The sequence below is a fragment of the Hypanus sabinus genome, chromosome 4 (assembly GCF_030144855.1).
Source record: "Hypanus sabinus isolate sHypSab1 chromosome 4, sHypSab1.hap1, whole genome shotgun sequence".
In the NCBI taxonomy this organism is placed as follows: domain Eukaryota; kingdom Metazoa; phylum Chordata; class Chondrichthyes; order Myliobatiformes; family Dasyatidae; genus Hypanus; species Hypanus sabinus.
In genome coordinates this window covers 116,496,293-116,512,051 of record NC_082709.1, presented here as the reverse complement: position 1 = coordinate 116,512,051, position 15,759 = coordinate 116,496,293, and the positions used below count along the sequence as shown (strand labels likewise).

At 37.9% G+C, this 15,759-nt stretch overlaps 1 protein-coding gene across 15 annotated transcripts in view; it reads left to right on the top strand.

Moving 5' to 3' along the window:
• Positions 1 to 15,759, top strand: part of si:ch211-161f7.2 (retinoic acid-induced protein 2) — a 94,844-nt gene that overhangs the window by 3,396 nt on the left and 75,689 nt on the right. Inside the window, exon 1 of one of the 15 annotated variants that reach the window (XM_059967989.1) lies at positions 6,932 to 6,946. The exons of the other annotated variants lie outside the window; for them this stretch is intronic. The gene's annotated coding sequence lies outside the window, so the exon portion shown is untranslated. Of the gene's footprint in view, positions 1 to 6,931; positions 6,947 to 15,759 lie in introns of those variants that run through there. 15 annotated transcript variants of the gene reach the window in all.

Here is a 15,759-nt window from a genome sequence, read left to right as displayed (position 1 = left end):
ACACAGCAGAGGAAAGGTCATGGAAATCAGGATCCACACTGAACACTGCGATGGAATACGCAGTGTGATCCAGAAACACATTATTCCAGTGATCAATTCCCTTATGGTCACAACCTTCTGAAAAATACTTTTATCTGTTTTCAAAATATTCCACAGAAAATTCTAAATTTGGAAGTGTTTTTCTAGTGTGTGTATGTCTTTTTTTTAAAAAAAATGCTCTGTCGATCAGGCGAACCAACCTTAGTTGGGAAAAAGATCCCCACTATTTCAAGACGTTGCTTTTGCTTCATTAAAATATGTTAAAATTTATGGTGTCTTGGTGATAAACAGTAACAGGTGATTTAGAAACCATATTACAAAGAAATAAACAACACAAAAAGGAAGCGTACTGGACAAATTGACGAAGCCTTGAAGATACAGTAAACACTACCTGGCCTGCTGAGTTCCTCTGGTATTTTGTGTGTTGCTCAAATTTCCAGCGTCTGCAGATTTTCTTAATCTTTTTTTTGAGATTAAAGAGAAATCTGTACATGTGGATTTGACTTAAAAAGACATTGTCAGTGAAATATCACACGAAAGGTTACTGCACAAATGATGAGCTTCTGGCATTTGGGGGTAATATGATGGCATGCCCGGAGCATTGGTTTAACTTGCAGAAAATGGGGTGGGGGTATTTACATGGATCATTGTCAGGTTGGCACATTGTAACTATTAAAGTGCCATTTGGATCAGTGCTGGGCCTCAGCTATTTAACCATCCATGCAGGGGACCAATATACTGTAGCCAAATTGACTATATAAGGATGCATGGGAAAGCAAATTGTGAAAAGGACAAAAGATGTGGATTAGTTCAGAGAGTAGGCAAAAATATGGCCATGGAATTTTTAAAAGGCAGAATGTGATGTTTTCAACATTGATAGGAAGAATAGAGAAACATTATTGAAAGAGAGATAATAAAATGCTGTGGTACCGAGGGATCTGGATGTTCCTGATAATGCAAAATAAGCAAAATACAGCAAGAAATTGTCTGTTTCTGGAGTTGAGTAATAGAGCAGAAACCCAGGATCTTCAGCTCAACTGGTCCATGCTAACCATGGCAGCTTCCCTGCTAGTCTAAGTTGCCCACATTTGAGCTGTGACCCACTAACCCCATCCCCTCCATGTACTTATTCAGATGCCTCAAATATTGAAATTATACTTGACTCGACCACTTCTGGCAGCTCATTCCAGATGTTCTCTTCAGCCTGTAAAGAAGTATTGTCTCGGGACTCTTTCAAATCTCTCCTCTCTTATCTCCTACCTGTCTTCTCAAGGTTTGGATTTTCCAATCCTGGAGAAAGGACTATGGCTTTCTGCCTTATCCATACCCCTCATAATTTTATAATCTGAGGTCACCCCTCATTACCCTGTGCTCCAGGGAATCAAGTTCCAGTGTGGCTAACTTCTCCCTAGAACTGAGGCCCCCAAATCCAGGCAGCATCCTTGTAAATCTCTTCTGTACTGTCTCCAGCTTGACAACATCACAGGGTGACCAAAACTATATGCAGTTCTAAAACTGCGGCCTCGCCAGCACATTGTATAACTGCAAAATAATATCCCTATTCCTAAGCTGGATGCCTTGACTGGGGAAGGCCAGCCTGCTAAATGCCTTCTTTACCACGTCTTCTGTATGGCTCGTTTCCAAAGAAAACCTGTTTCACTTGTACTCCTTTTGAAAGCTAAAAAAACTTCGTAATTTTTATAGGATTGAATTGCTTTGAGCCGTGCCAGCCGGGAATCCTCAGTTTAGTCCTAGCCTAAACACAGGGCAATTTACGATGACCAATTAACCTACCAATGGATGCGTCTTTTGACTGTGAGAGGAAACTGGAGCACTCGGAGAAAACTTGCACATTCCACGGGGAGGACATGCAGACTCCTTAGAAAGTTGATGTCAGAACTTAATGCTCACCTCCGATGCCCTGAGCTGTAAAAGTGTCATGCAACTGTTGTGGCGCCCATCTCTTATTAGAATCTTCTTGTCAGTTTTTATTATATCCAAAGGCTTGGTGCTAATGCGTAAACACATACTGATTCAAAGTGACCTTGTGAGGTCATTTTGTGATTTATAAACAGTAATATTGTGTTTTGGCTAAATTTTGTGTTTGATTTTAATTCTATAAATCTGTTCTGTTGGTATAGCTGTTTTATTATGCAACATTTGCTGTGGATTACTGCATCAGATTTGACTGCCTCTAAATTCTGTGTCAAATGAAGGTTGTATAACACATTACTTTTACCAAGATCAACTTGTACTTGGGGTTGGCTTCTGTTAACTGTGAAACTGTGGCATCTATATCCAGTCAGAAAGTGAGAGTCTTGAAGTAAATTGCTACGACATTTATTCTGTCAGATAATACCCTTATTTTAATAAAAAAAATGAAAAGATATCAAAGCATACAAAAATAATTTGTGTGAATAACCAGTTCCACACTGCTGTATTTTTCTCACATCACTTATGTTTGCAAAGTTACTGCATTAATTTATGTAGATTTTATTAAATATTATTGTCTGATTATTCAGTCTGTTCCAGTGGTGTAGTGGCATCTGCACCGAGACTTTGGAACAAGAGGTTGTGGGTTCAAATCCAGCAGGTTCCTTGCACATGTTCCATCCATGCTGCATTGAGGATTGAGCTAGCAACTCGGCCTTGTTAAAAATAAAAGACAATGCTAAAGAAACTGTAAGGTTGCTGCACAATGAGCCAAACAAGGTGTGGGGAGGAATTTTACCTGATTATTTAACCACAGTTAATTTTCACAACACTAGAGGGTCTGTTACTTTCACTATTAACAGCACATATTCAACTTAGTCTTTGAAATGAAGGAAAGTACTCAAGCTTGATTTAAAGTCACCAGGTGGAGCTGCCTGCATTTTCATTTAGCTACTTCACAAATAGCCCTATTTGGATTGTTGAAAGAAAAGATTATTAATCCATTTATGCACATTTCTCCCCCCCCACCCCCACCAAGCATTCATGATTGATTCTGCAGATCTCAACGTATGCTGTAAAAGTAGAGAGCATGTTCTCCTGAGTTAATGGCCTTCTAAAGTTGTAGACAAACATGCTCGAAAAATAATACTTACTTCCTCTTAATTGCTGTGATTTGCCAAGTTCAGTAAATGGGGAGGCCATAGATCCTGGCAGGAGTGCAGATGACCTTCTAAAATGCTGTATCAAACATTCCAGCCTATTATACTAGAGGCCTGTAAGATCTGCAATTTTCATAACATTGCCATTTAAATAGAACACTTCTTGAGTGATCTAAAGCACGTTCATCAACCTAGTCTCATCAGATGCTGCCTGAACTGCTTGTGTTTGTGTTTTATTGACAATATTTGAATTATGAAACCAATATAGTAATCCATAGTTTAGGGAAGTTTTTCTTCTGGAAAACATTTTATAAAGCAATTTTGTAAATCAAGAAGTTTTTCTATAATGGTTAAGATTAAAATTAATAATTTTATTTTGAATAAAGGTAAACTTTTAAATTTACACCACCTTCTGGGGCTACTCCCTGAAGGTAAAGCTGTTTTTCATGGGGAGGTGAGAAGCTGAAGAGAGTTGTTGAGAGGCAGAGGGGCTGCTGGGGTTGGATGGTGGTGAACTCAGGCTTGGAATTTGATGTTGCTGGCAAGGATTTTTGTGATAACTGCACTTCTGTATGGCTGATGAACAGGGCCTCAAGAGGTATCAGTGGAAGTCTGGGCAGTCCTTGTTTTGATTTTTAAAAAAGACAGATTAGCGTTATTTGGCATACATATAACAAACATACAGTGAACTGCATTATTTTGTGTCAACGATGTGCTGGGCCAGCACGCAAGTGTCACCAAGCTTTTAGCACCAACAATTTACTAACCCTTACTAATCGATGCATCTCTGGAATGTGGGAATAACCTGAAGCGCCTGGAGGAAATCCATACAGTCATGAAGAGAATGTCCCAACTCCTTCCAGACAGATATGGAAATTGAACCTCAATCAGATTTTCCCTTCTCTCCTGGTTTCACCCAAACCCTGCTAACTTGTACTACTTCCATCCCTCCCCCCACCCAATGCTGACTTTTCCCTTCCTTTCCAGTCCTGATGAAGGGTCTCAGCCTGAAACGTCAACTTTCTTTATTTCCGTAGATGCTGCCCTGCCTGCCGAGTTCCTCCAGCAATTTGTATGTGTTGTAGCAAATTATGCCATCTTGCAACACGGGGCCATATGTAATGCTGTTATCCACAATGAGATTGTTGCCACTTGTTTGTGGGTTGGGGGGGGCTGCTCCCATAGGTTGATTTTTGCAAGAAGTTTGTGTGATGCTGTGTCTGTGGCTTTTTGTTCTTTAACCTCCGTTAATCCAGCTGTAACAGAACCTTGTAACTCTTAACAAATGACTCCAGTAACTTTTACATCATACTGGTCTACTTTGACAAACCCACCCAAGTCTGCTGACTTGACATTTGCTTTTCCCTTGTTTTTCAAGCTTGTAAACCTGCAGAATTTGTGAGCAAACACTGGTCATAATTTCATCCAAAAATCATTCCTTGTTGCATGGGTTACATTTCATGAGGCTATCCTTGGCTATCTTGCTATTGTACATCTTAAGTTTCCAGAATGGTTGTGTTGATTCCAAAATGGCAAGCCTCATGATGCATTAATAGTAGGTAAAATCTTCAATATAATGGAGAATGAGGGGCAAAAACGTATGTTGTGACAGCTTCATTTGCTAACTGGATGTCCAGAGGTATTGTCAACAAAGAAAATGATAATTTTCGCAATATTTTTCAATGAAGCAGGAGGAAAAAGGATGTGACATAGAAGACCCTACAAAGGTCTGTGAGAACAGTTGAGAGGATCATAGGGATCTTCCTACTGTCCATCCGGGACATTTATCAGGAATGCTGTGTGTGCAGAGCCCTTAGTATTATTAAGGATCCCACCCATCCATCTAGCATTCTCTTTGATTCTCTACCATAAGGCTGGAGACTCTGATGCATCAAAACAAGACGGTCAGGATGAGGAACAGTTTCTTCCCCCAGGCCATTAGGTTTCTGAACTCCCTGCTGCATCATATTCAAAGTGTCGCTGGTTATTCTGTTCTGTACCTTACCATATTTAATATTAATGCACTTTAATTTGTTATTTATGTGTGATTCACCTGTAGATTTTAACCTTGCCTTCATTAAGTATCGTGTGTTAAGTGTACTACTTACTGTCCTTTACACCCTGGTTCAGAGAAACATTGTCTTGTTTCTGTGTACATGATATGGTTTTGTATGTTAAAACATGTATATAGTTAAATGACAATAGACGTGACTTGACTAACCTTTGAAGAACAGCACTATCATCCAGCTTTTCCTTGTTAAATTGCCACACCACTCGAAGATTAGCCTTTGAATATTCCTTTAGAGCACTTGGATTTTCTGGATAGAAGGCTAAGCTCAGACCCACTCTCGTCATTGCCTCTGAGCAGAAGAGTAGGATGATCTTTGCTGTTTACAGCCTGGAAATGCCTTCTCAGCTTGCAAAATAAATGCCAGGGTGCTGCCAAAAAACATTACCCAATTTCATTTGCATTAAACACTTGTTTAGGAGAGTGGCCACCTTCCTTAATGATTTACTTCTGTAAAATTTGTTGCCTCTTTGCCATAAGTAGAATATTACAGTATACATGCATCATGAAGCATTCAAAGGAGTAAACGCTAGACTTGGAATATATTGGCATTTTCAGAAGATGTATCGCCCTCATTTGTTCAAAGTCCTAGCAGAATGACTTTGCTGTATCATCATGAAATACAGGAATATACTTGGCTGTCATCTTCAAACAAGACACTCAACCTTTTTCCATTTTTTGTTGTTGCAATATTTGTCTTTTGTTAGGCATGAAGCATTTACTGCAGCAGGCAGCATTGTGAACCCTTTGATTTGAGAGAGTTAATGGAAAACGTTCATCATCCTATGCTTTTGTTAATTATATTCAGCGTGTTATTAGCTTGCCATGATTTATTAGCGGATAGGTATGCTGTAGAATTCCCAGGTGTTTTACAACTAATATGAATGATGCATAAAATAAATCGTGATTATGTTATGATAACAAGTGTCACTGAAAACAGAAAGATATGAAGTTGTGCAAAGTGTATTTGAGTGGAAAGAAGTGTCCCATTTTCTTATGGCAAGAAATATATTTGTAAATGGAATACCCATGCCTGCAAGTGGCAGTATAGTGCCACAATGATTTAAATCCTACATTTGCAAATGGAGTACTGTTTTGTGTGCTGGTTATAACATTGAAGTGTCATCAGGGAATAAAATGTTGCATAGATGATCTCCAGTTTAGCCGATGCTAGTTATTTTTCAGGGTAGCTGCTTGCCAACTTTGTTGGGAAAACCACAATAATTTTTTGGTTGATTCTTTCCTAAGGCTTGATCTAAATTCGTAGAATGAGTCATGATTTCTCATTTTAGTTGTCTGTACTTCAGAGTGCTACTTGCTATTTTTGAGAATAAAAACTGCTATTATCTACAACTGATTGTTGGTACATCATGCACTTAGTGGAAACTTGTTCAAAGACATTGATGGATACTTTGTTAATAAACCCACTGTATCTAGCAGTAATTCCAAGGAAATAGTCTGCTTGTCCCAGAGTTAAACCTGGATGTGAACACTCGTCCCCATCCCATGTTTCTCTTCCTATATCCCTTCACCGATCTTACTTTCAGCCATCAATTTAAGTTTTTTTTGAAAGAAATTAATAATTAATCCCTTATTATCAATTTATTTTGTATTTCCAAACATATTGACCTTTTTATTGCTGGGATGTGAAGGTCTGTTCACTATACAGATGTATATCAGTTAATAATTGCTTGGAAGGAAAGCAAATGTAAAACTGCATGATTACACACTGAAAATCGGACTGAAGGTGGGACATTTTGAATCTCAGACTGAAATGTGTATGCTTGGTCAAAAATAGCAGTGGATGTCGGAGATGCTTAGTAGGTCAGTTGATGTGCGTGGCAAGAGAAACTGGGCTAAAGTTTCAGACCTTCATTCTATTGTGTGTCATCAGTTAAACTCCATAGCCACATTCTCCTAGGTGGTTTCAAGTTAATTCAGTATCTCAAAAACCTGGGAGAAGATTGTGATTGTGGCAAGCCAGAAGAATATGCAAGGGCACTTCCCTGGCTTGGGTTGAGTTTGGATAAACAGCCAGTAGCATGTGAGTGAAGTGCCTGCTGCAGTCTCTGTACTTGCGTACTAACATGTTATTGCCTACAAAATTCGAGTTGCAGTGAGATAATGGTTTTTGTTGTTGTCCCATCAAACCCCCATTATGACAGGATGTATGTGGGGTGGGTGGAGGTTGCAGTGTTGGAGGGATGGGATTACCTTCATGTTTCTGATGGGAGGGGCAGTGTGAGATCCAGTCATGTTGCAGATGGGTGGAATTAGTTGGGAAGATGGGAGGAATTGATCTGGTGCATGGTGGAAAAGGTATGAGTTTGAAAGTTGACGTTGTCTGGCTAGGAAATTGGCAGCAGGGATGGCATAAACTATCAACATGCAATAGGGGAGGGAATAACACAAAGGGATTACTGGGATGGAATAGTACATTTTGAGTTTGTGGAGTGAACTGGAATTCAGGGGGAGTGGAGTGCGTGTGTGTGCGCGCATGTATGCACACATATATAGGGTTTTAGGTCAGCGCTGCAGGATTAAGACCAGAGGAGTGGCCAGTGCTGTGACATCTTGTGAGAGAGAGGAGATCCATGCCCCTCTGGAGGGCTTGAAAAGGGAGTTAACAAGGAATATTATCATTCCAAAGATGAATTCACTTTGACAACACTCCTAATTTGAGATTTGACTGGAAATGTAGGTAAAGTTAACTTTCAAATGCATTGTGCTGTACAGAGTGATGAATCTGACAGCACTATGCACTCACACCTTTCTCATCTTGCACCAGACCAATCCCACCCATCTAATTCCATCCCATCTGCAACTGGTGTATTTCATTAGTTTTGAAGATGCTGTTCCATCACATGTTCATTACATATCTGGTCTAATTTGTTTAGCCAAGTAGCAAGCAGAGCAGGGAATCTGCTCTGGAGCATTATCAGTGTTTTCCTTGTACCTAACCTTGAAGGGTTTCTGAAGGTTCCAGAGCTACAAGGCTTTGTCTTCACTGCACTCCTGCCAGGAGTGGTTGCATCTTGTCTGTGCTGCCCAGATAAGCAGTTAAATGGAATAGTACCCAGCCAGATCCCATCCTCCTGCAGCACCATAGGATACCATATTAACCCCTTTGCTTTAATCTTCACAGGATGAATAATACGGTTGTATCCTGATGTTAGTTGGAATTCTGCTCTTGTTACCAGATGCGTAGAAGAGTGATGTGAAGAACAAATTAATATTTTAATTCCCGTCACTAAAATCTCATTCAATAAGATCTGAGGGTAACTACATTTGGCCACTGTGCTTTCATTTGTGAAAGATGGCAACTATATAACACATTTTGTAACAATTAAATAATGTTTTATTGCCTGCAAATTTGGGTTGAAGTGAGACAATTGTTTTTAATCAATAACTGAAGTATTGATTAATATAATGGAATGATGCCCGGCAGGCAGACTTCTTCTGCCAGAAGTATAATGCAATTCTGATCCTGTAGAGGAACACAATGTAATTGTAATGGTCTCGGCTGCAATGTAGAACGTGACTTGCTGGAATATAACACAGAAGAGAATTTGCAGGCAAAATAGTGTGAAGAATACCCATAAAATATTTAGTATTTTCTTTCCTTTGAAGCAAAAGGGAGTCAGCTGAAATTCTGGAGATTTTGTGGAGTAAATCTCCATTGTTTTGTGATTGTTTTACCAAACTCTAGGCAATTGTTTGATGTACACAGTGAAAGAAACTTGATTTTATCACCTGTTCATTGATTGATACAGTGAAATGCGTAATTTGCATTAGTAACCAACACAACCTATGAGTATGCTGGGTAGCCCGCAAAAGTTGCGACACATTCTGGTGCCAACACTGTATGCTCATAATGTTCAACAGAACGCGACAAGCAACAAAACAACAGCAAAACAAGCCCCTTGCCTCCCTCCTGCCTGCTCGCTCATGCAGACAGTTTTCAAACCCCAGGACAGGCCATCTCCAGGCCTCCAGCAGACTTGGATTTGCAGATATTGGGTCTTTGACTTCCCCAGGGGGCTCCCAGAGGCTTGCAGTCCTTGGCTTTGGCCACTGGGCCACGGGTCCCAGATTTCCGGTTGACTTTTGGGCTGCTATCTTCTGTATCAATCCCATGATGATGATATATGAGGACTCCAGATGCCAGGCTTCCATTTCAGAATTGGGAGGGGGGGTTGCATCAGCTGTCGTCCTTGCTGGTCAACCTCCCTGACGTCTGACCATGGACGTCCTTGACCCATTGTCTATGCCTCTGGCTATTGAACATGGAGTGGAGGCCTCCACTCTGGACTGATCTTTAACTTCCCCACTCTTCTGTCTCCAAAACCAGTCCTGTGGCCCCAAAAAAAACTAATAAGTTTGAGTCACAACCTCGATGGAGACTGCAGTTTACACCATTACAATAGTCATAAGACCAACTGTATCTGCTTTTGGGTTGAAATGGGCTTCACTGATCTTGCTCTGCAAGGTTTGCTTTTACTTAGATATAGAAAAATGTATATTTTTAACTGCAACACTTAGTCTTGTGTACAATTTTTTTTTCAACTATGGAGTCCAACTGGGAATTCCTTGAAACTCCACAGTGTGCTAAACCTTGTACGTAAATAGACCACTCATTTGACTATGTTATTATTGAAACATACAGAACTTCATATCAAAATGACTTCACGAAGAGTGGTATTTGTCAGTGATGGTCATTACCTTTTTATTTTTACCAAAATAGAAGCTGTAAGTTCAAGCCACAAAAGATGACAGGTGTTGGATCTGGAGCAACAGACAATCTGCTGGGGGAAATCTAGCCTATTTGGCGTGGGGATGGAGAGGGAGAAATTAATGTTTTAGGTTGAAATTCTGGAAACCTGCCTTATTGGATTTGGCTCATCAGTTGTGGTGTATAGGTTGCAAGAGAAATGGATTGAAGTATGCAATATGGTGTTAGGCCCTCTACAGCTTTTGTGACAACCAAGAGTTAATGGTTCAACATCCAAAGTATTATTGACTGCTAAATGGGCACAGGTTCAGATAAGTTTGATTTTTACTTTTGTATATTTATATCCAGAGGTAGGAAATTTTATGGCTGTGTCAGTATTCCAGCAATGACTTTAAGGCTATGCTATGTTTAAAAATAGCATATTTTGTTAAGGCCTATGTTTTTGAATGCACATGCAATGTTTTTCCATCTTAAAATTGTTGTGCTTGTTTTGAATAAGTTTATAAATTACATATAAACTGAAATAGGCATTTATGTTCAGCATGTTGCTGCATTTTGCTTCTCAGTGAGATGTTAAGTTAAACCTTAACTGTTAATATATGCAGTGTTGGTGTAAGACGGTTCTCAGATCTTTTGAAACCATATTTCAAATGGAAGAAATGATCATGACTGGGTGAGTGCTGGGAGTGGGAATTCTTCAGCTGTAGTTGGTGATGACTTGTGACAGGGTGAAGTGTTAAATGTGCTTTTGTTATTTGTGTCTTTGATTTGCAATATTAATATGAAGTGAAAATTTTCAACATCTTTCAGTTTTCCATATCAAACATAAATACAAAAAGTAAATGGAACTGAATTGTATAATTAACATTCGGGGACAAATTTCTGTTGGGTGATGTAAATGAAGTTGACTTGCACCTGCCAGACAAATATAACCGACAATTTCTGTGTGTTATGATCAATATTTGAGTATAATGGCTATATGAAATAGGAAAATTGCCAATTTTATCTACTTAAGTTTTTTTTAGAAATTAGAGTAGTTCTGCTTGCTATTATTGCCTCTCCCTCTCCTTGGTACAATGGCACTAAATTACTGAGGTATGGAGGCTCCATAAGCATTTGCCTACAAGTTAAACTGGTTCTGTTTTGCTCTTCATGCCTCCAACTGTCTAGCGTTTAGATTTTCCTACAACTTGTCTCTACGTGAGTAAATTGTTCCTGACAATTAAGTAAGTTGTCTAAATGATTGAGTGAGTGGAAACAAAAATCAGTGATTTGCACCACAGAGGGCCAATCGTCCATGTTGGTGCAAATAGAAATCTCCAGCTATTCAAATCCTATTTTCATGCCCCCTTCTTTGACTCTACAAGCATTTTCAATGATATTGCATTTTGTCTACATTTAGCAAATCTGTGAACTTTTCCCAAATAAAAGTTCATCTTTTGTCAACTGTATTAAATGTCTTCAAAACCATTAGCTAGCTGCCTTGTGTATTCAACTCCACACATTGGATTCTATTCTGCATCTGCTTCCAAGTCATACTACAGAGACTCAAACACAAACGCAAAAATCTAGATTGAAAGCTTAACACTGTACAGCACAACTCTACATTGTTGGAGATGACATTCTTTAGATGAGACAATAGGCCTGTCTGTTCTGTTGGGTGAATTTGAAAGGGTAATGGCATTATTACACCCCAGAACAGAAGAGAAATCCTCCATGTTCTGATAGTATTTATCTCTTGATCAATATTTCTAAAACTAACCTGATGAAATGCTGTCTGAGAGAACTTGCTTGTTACAAAACAGTGCTTCAGTTATTATAAAGTGCCTTGGAACATTCAGTATTAGTTTATACTTCATTTTTCAATATTTTTTATTGATTTTCATATAAAGAATATACAAATACAAATCAAAAGGAGTTTAATGAGTAGATAATATAAAAGACATAAACAGCAATATTAAAGGCAAAAAGCATATAATATCAAACTCAAATAGGTAATATTATGCTGTTATATATACAATGGTCAGAGAGAAATTACAACTTCTCATAGCAATCGTAAAAAAAAGATTGGAAATTTTATTGATAGAGAAAGAAAAACCCCACTAACCAAACCAAAACAAAAGAGAGAAAGAAAAAAAAGATTGGGCAGTCCAAATGAGGATAAACTTGAAAAAGAAAGAGAGAGGGAAAAAAAACATCCTTCCAGTCATCTCCGAACCTTCATGGACAAGGATATTCTGCAAAGAGAATAAAGAAAAATAAATAAATAAAGATAAATTAAATCATGTGAAAATATTGAATAAAGGGTCGCCAGACTTGTTCAAAATCAAAAGGTGTATCAAATGTCTGGCTTCTAATTTTCTCCAAGCTTAGACATGACATGATGGAGGAGAGCCAATAGAAAACAGTAGGTGAGTTAGATTCTTTCCAGTGTAGCAAGATAGCTCTCCTAGCCAGTAAAGTTGAAAAAGCTATCACATGTTGGGTGGAGGCAGACACTTTGCTTACTTCCTCTGGGGAAAATCCCAAAAATTGCTGTAAGTGGATTAGGTTGAACATCCATATCTATAACTATAGATAATATTTCAAACACATCCCTCCAAAAATTATTTAAACTTGCTCATGACCAAAACATATAGGTTAGAGTAGCCACTTCTGCATTACATCTATCATAAATAGGGCATATATTAGGAAAAATATGCACCAATTTATCTTTGGACATATGGGCCCCATGTACTATCTTAAACTAAATTAAAATATGGTGTGCGCAGATAGATGAATTATTAACTAAATAATAAATTATACTCCATTGGTTATCTGAGAGTGAATGTTGAAGTTCTACTTCCCGAGCGTTGAACCCTATTGTTAGGTGACGTGCGAGCATTCATTAACTGTTTATCAATGATAGCTATTAATCGTTTTTGAAAAGGTTTAAACTGAAAAATAATATGCCAAATTTGAAGAGCAGATCAAGGGGTAATTTGGTAAAAAAAAAATCACTTAAGAAATTCCTAACCTGTAAATACCTGAAAAAATGTGTATTGGAGATATCATATTTATCCATTAACTGTGAAAAAGACATTAAACAGATATTTATTCATTAACTGTGAAAAAGACATTAAACAGTCTTGTAAAAACAAATCTAAAAAAGTTTTTATTTCCTTAATTTTCCATGTTAGAAAAGCTTTATTCAAAGTTGATGGTTTAAAAAAGAAATTAGAATAAATATTACTAGAAAGTAAAAAATCATTTAATTCAAAAAATCTATGAAATTGAAACCAAATTTTTGAAGTATGTATAAGAGCTTGTTTACCTATTCTGGGGAACGAAAAAGGAAGAGGAGCTCCTAATAAAGAAGCTAATGAAAACCCCACTACTGAATTTTCCTCCAACTGTAACCATGAAGGGCGATCTTGATCATCTATATCATAAATCCAAAAAGTAATATAGCGAATATGAATTGCCCAATAATAAAATCTGAAGTTTGGTAAAGCCAGTCCTCCATCTTTTTTTGATTTTTGAAATAAAAGTTTATTCACTCTGGAGCTTTTATTATTCCAAACATAAGACAAAATCAGAGAGTCTATTTTATCAAAAAATGTTTTTGGAACAAAAGAGGGAACTGCTTGAAATGTGTATAAAAATTTCAGTAGAATAACCATTTTTATAGCATTTATTCGACCTATCAATGACATCGACATAGGTGACCATTTGGAAAGCGCCTGTTGAGTATATTCAACTAAAGGGAAGAAATTATACCTATATAGGTCTTTAAAATTTTTTGGAATTTTGATACCAAGATAAGTAAAATGGTTTTTGGCGATATTAAAAGGTATTTGATCATAATAATCAAAATAATTATTAATGGGAAATAATTCACTTTTATGTAAATTAAGTATATATCCAGAAAAATTCCATAAATATAGATAACATAGAAGGAATAGATTTCTTAGGATTTGAAATGTAAACTAATAAATCATCCGCGTATAATGAAATTTTATGTAATTTATCCTCTCTCTTAATACCCTGCACAGAATTAGAATCCCTAAGAGCAATAGCAAGTGGTTCTAAAGCCAAATTAAATAATAAAGGGCTAAGGGGACAGCCCTGACGGGTACCTCCTATATAATCTAAAGGAAGGAGACTTTTGGTTATTAGTGAGAACCGCAGCTACTGGGGCATGATAAATCAATTTAATCCGGGAGATAAATCCTGGACCAAAATTGAACCTCTTCAAAACCTGAAATAGATAAGGCCACTCCACCCTATCAAAGGCTTTCTCTGCATCCAAAGATACAATACATTCAGATTCTTTGGTTGAGGGGGAATAAATGATATTTAATAATCTTCAAATATTAAAATGTGAGTACCTATTTTTAATAAATCCTGTTTGATTGTTTGAGATAACATTAGGCAAGATACTCTCAAGCCTATTTGCTAGAATCTTAGCGAGGATTTTAAAATCTAGATTCAGTGTTATGAGTGATGAATAGACCTGATGGACAATCGGGTACAGAGTTAACCATCCCCCCCCACCCCCCCCCGAGAACCATGAACTATTACTGTTGCTATGCTGACCATGAGAAAGAGAGACAGAAAAACAAGCAAGAACATCGGCGACAGATAAGAGAGAGGGGGAAATCGCTGATTAATCGTATTGTGACTCCTTTTTGAATTATTTACTGTTTGGCTGCGAGGACAATAGTTTGCTCATAAACATACCTCAGTGGACTGAAGGAGTGGCCTTATTTGATGGACATAGTCATTCACAAGTGATGGATAGCTGAGACCCCGTGAGTAGGGATAAAAGACAGGTCTGGAGAAACACCCTCCAGACACACCAGTGGACACTGATTGAGTGTTGGAACCCACAAGAAAGGTGGGGGCTTCAAAGACCAAACCAGGAGGTCGGTCATTAAGGCAATCAGTGTTAACGCAGGGCCGGTGGGGACTTGTGTGTGTGTGTGTGTGTCCACTCATGCCAGAGTGACGAGTCCACCACAGAAGAACGGTCCAGCAGAAGAATGGAGAGGTCATAACTGAATGACCACACCGATACGACGGATTAAGAAAGCAAAGAAAGGTTTGCCTGACTGTAGCTGTTGCCGCTCTCTTGCTCTCTTTTATACTTTTCTATGACAATTATTTTACCCCTAGACATTGATAGAGCTTGTTTATTATTGATTATTATTATTCCTACACTTTTAGGTTTATTACTGCTAACTGGTTTTATATGTATATTTGCATTATTGATATGGTTTTGCTTATTTTTTTTATTAATAAACACCTTTAGTATAGTGCCACCAGACTCCAACGAATTCTTCTTTCTCCGCTGGTTAGACACCTAGTTACGGGGTACGTAACATCAGTAAAGAAATAGGTCTATAGGATATACATTCCAGTGGGTCTTTCCCTTTTTTTGGAATCAATGAAATTAGTGCTTCATAAAAAGTTTTAGGAAGGTTCCCAGAAGATGTAGAATCAGTGAACGTTTGATGAAGATGTGGTATAAGCGTTTCGTGAGAGGTCTTGTAAAATTCTACCCTATAACCATCAGGTCCCGGAGCTTTACCTAATTGCATAGAGGATATAGCCTTGGCTGTCTCCTCTTGTTTAATAGGTGCATCTAAAATATTCAACATCTTGAATTGAAATTTGAGGTATATTTAACCTTTGCAAAAATCTATTCATAGTGATATTACTGTCAGAATTCAGATTTATAAAGATTAGAATAAAAGTCCTTAAATATCTTATTAATTTCATAAGGATCTAATGTTTCTGTTCTATCTGGTCGGTGAATTTTTAAAATCTGTCTTCTGACCATCCCA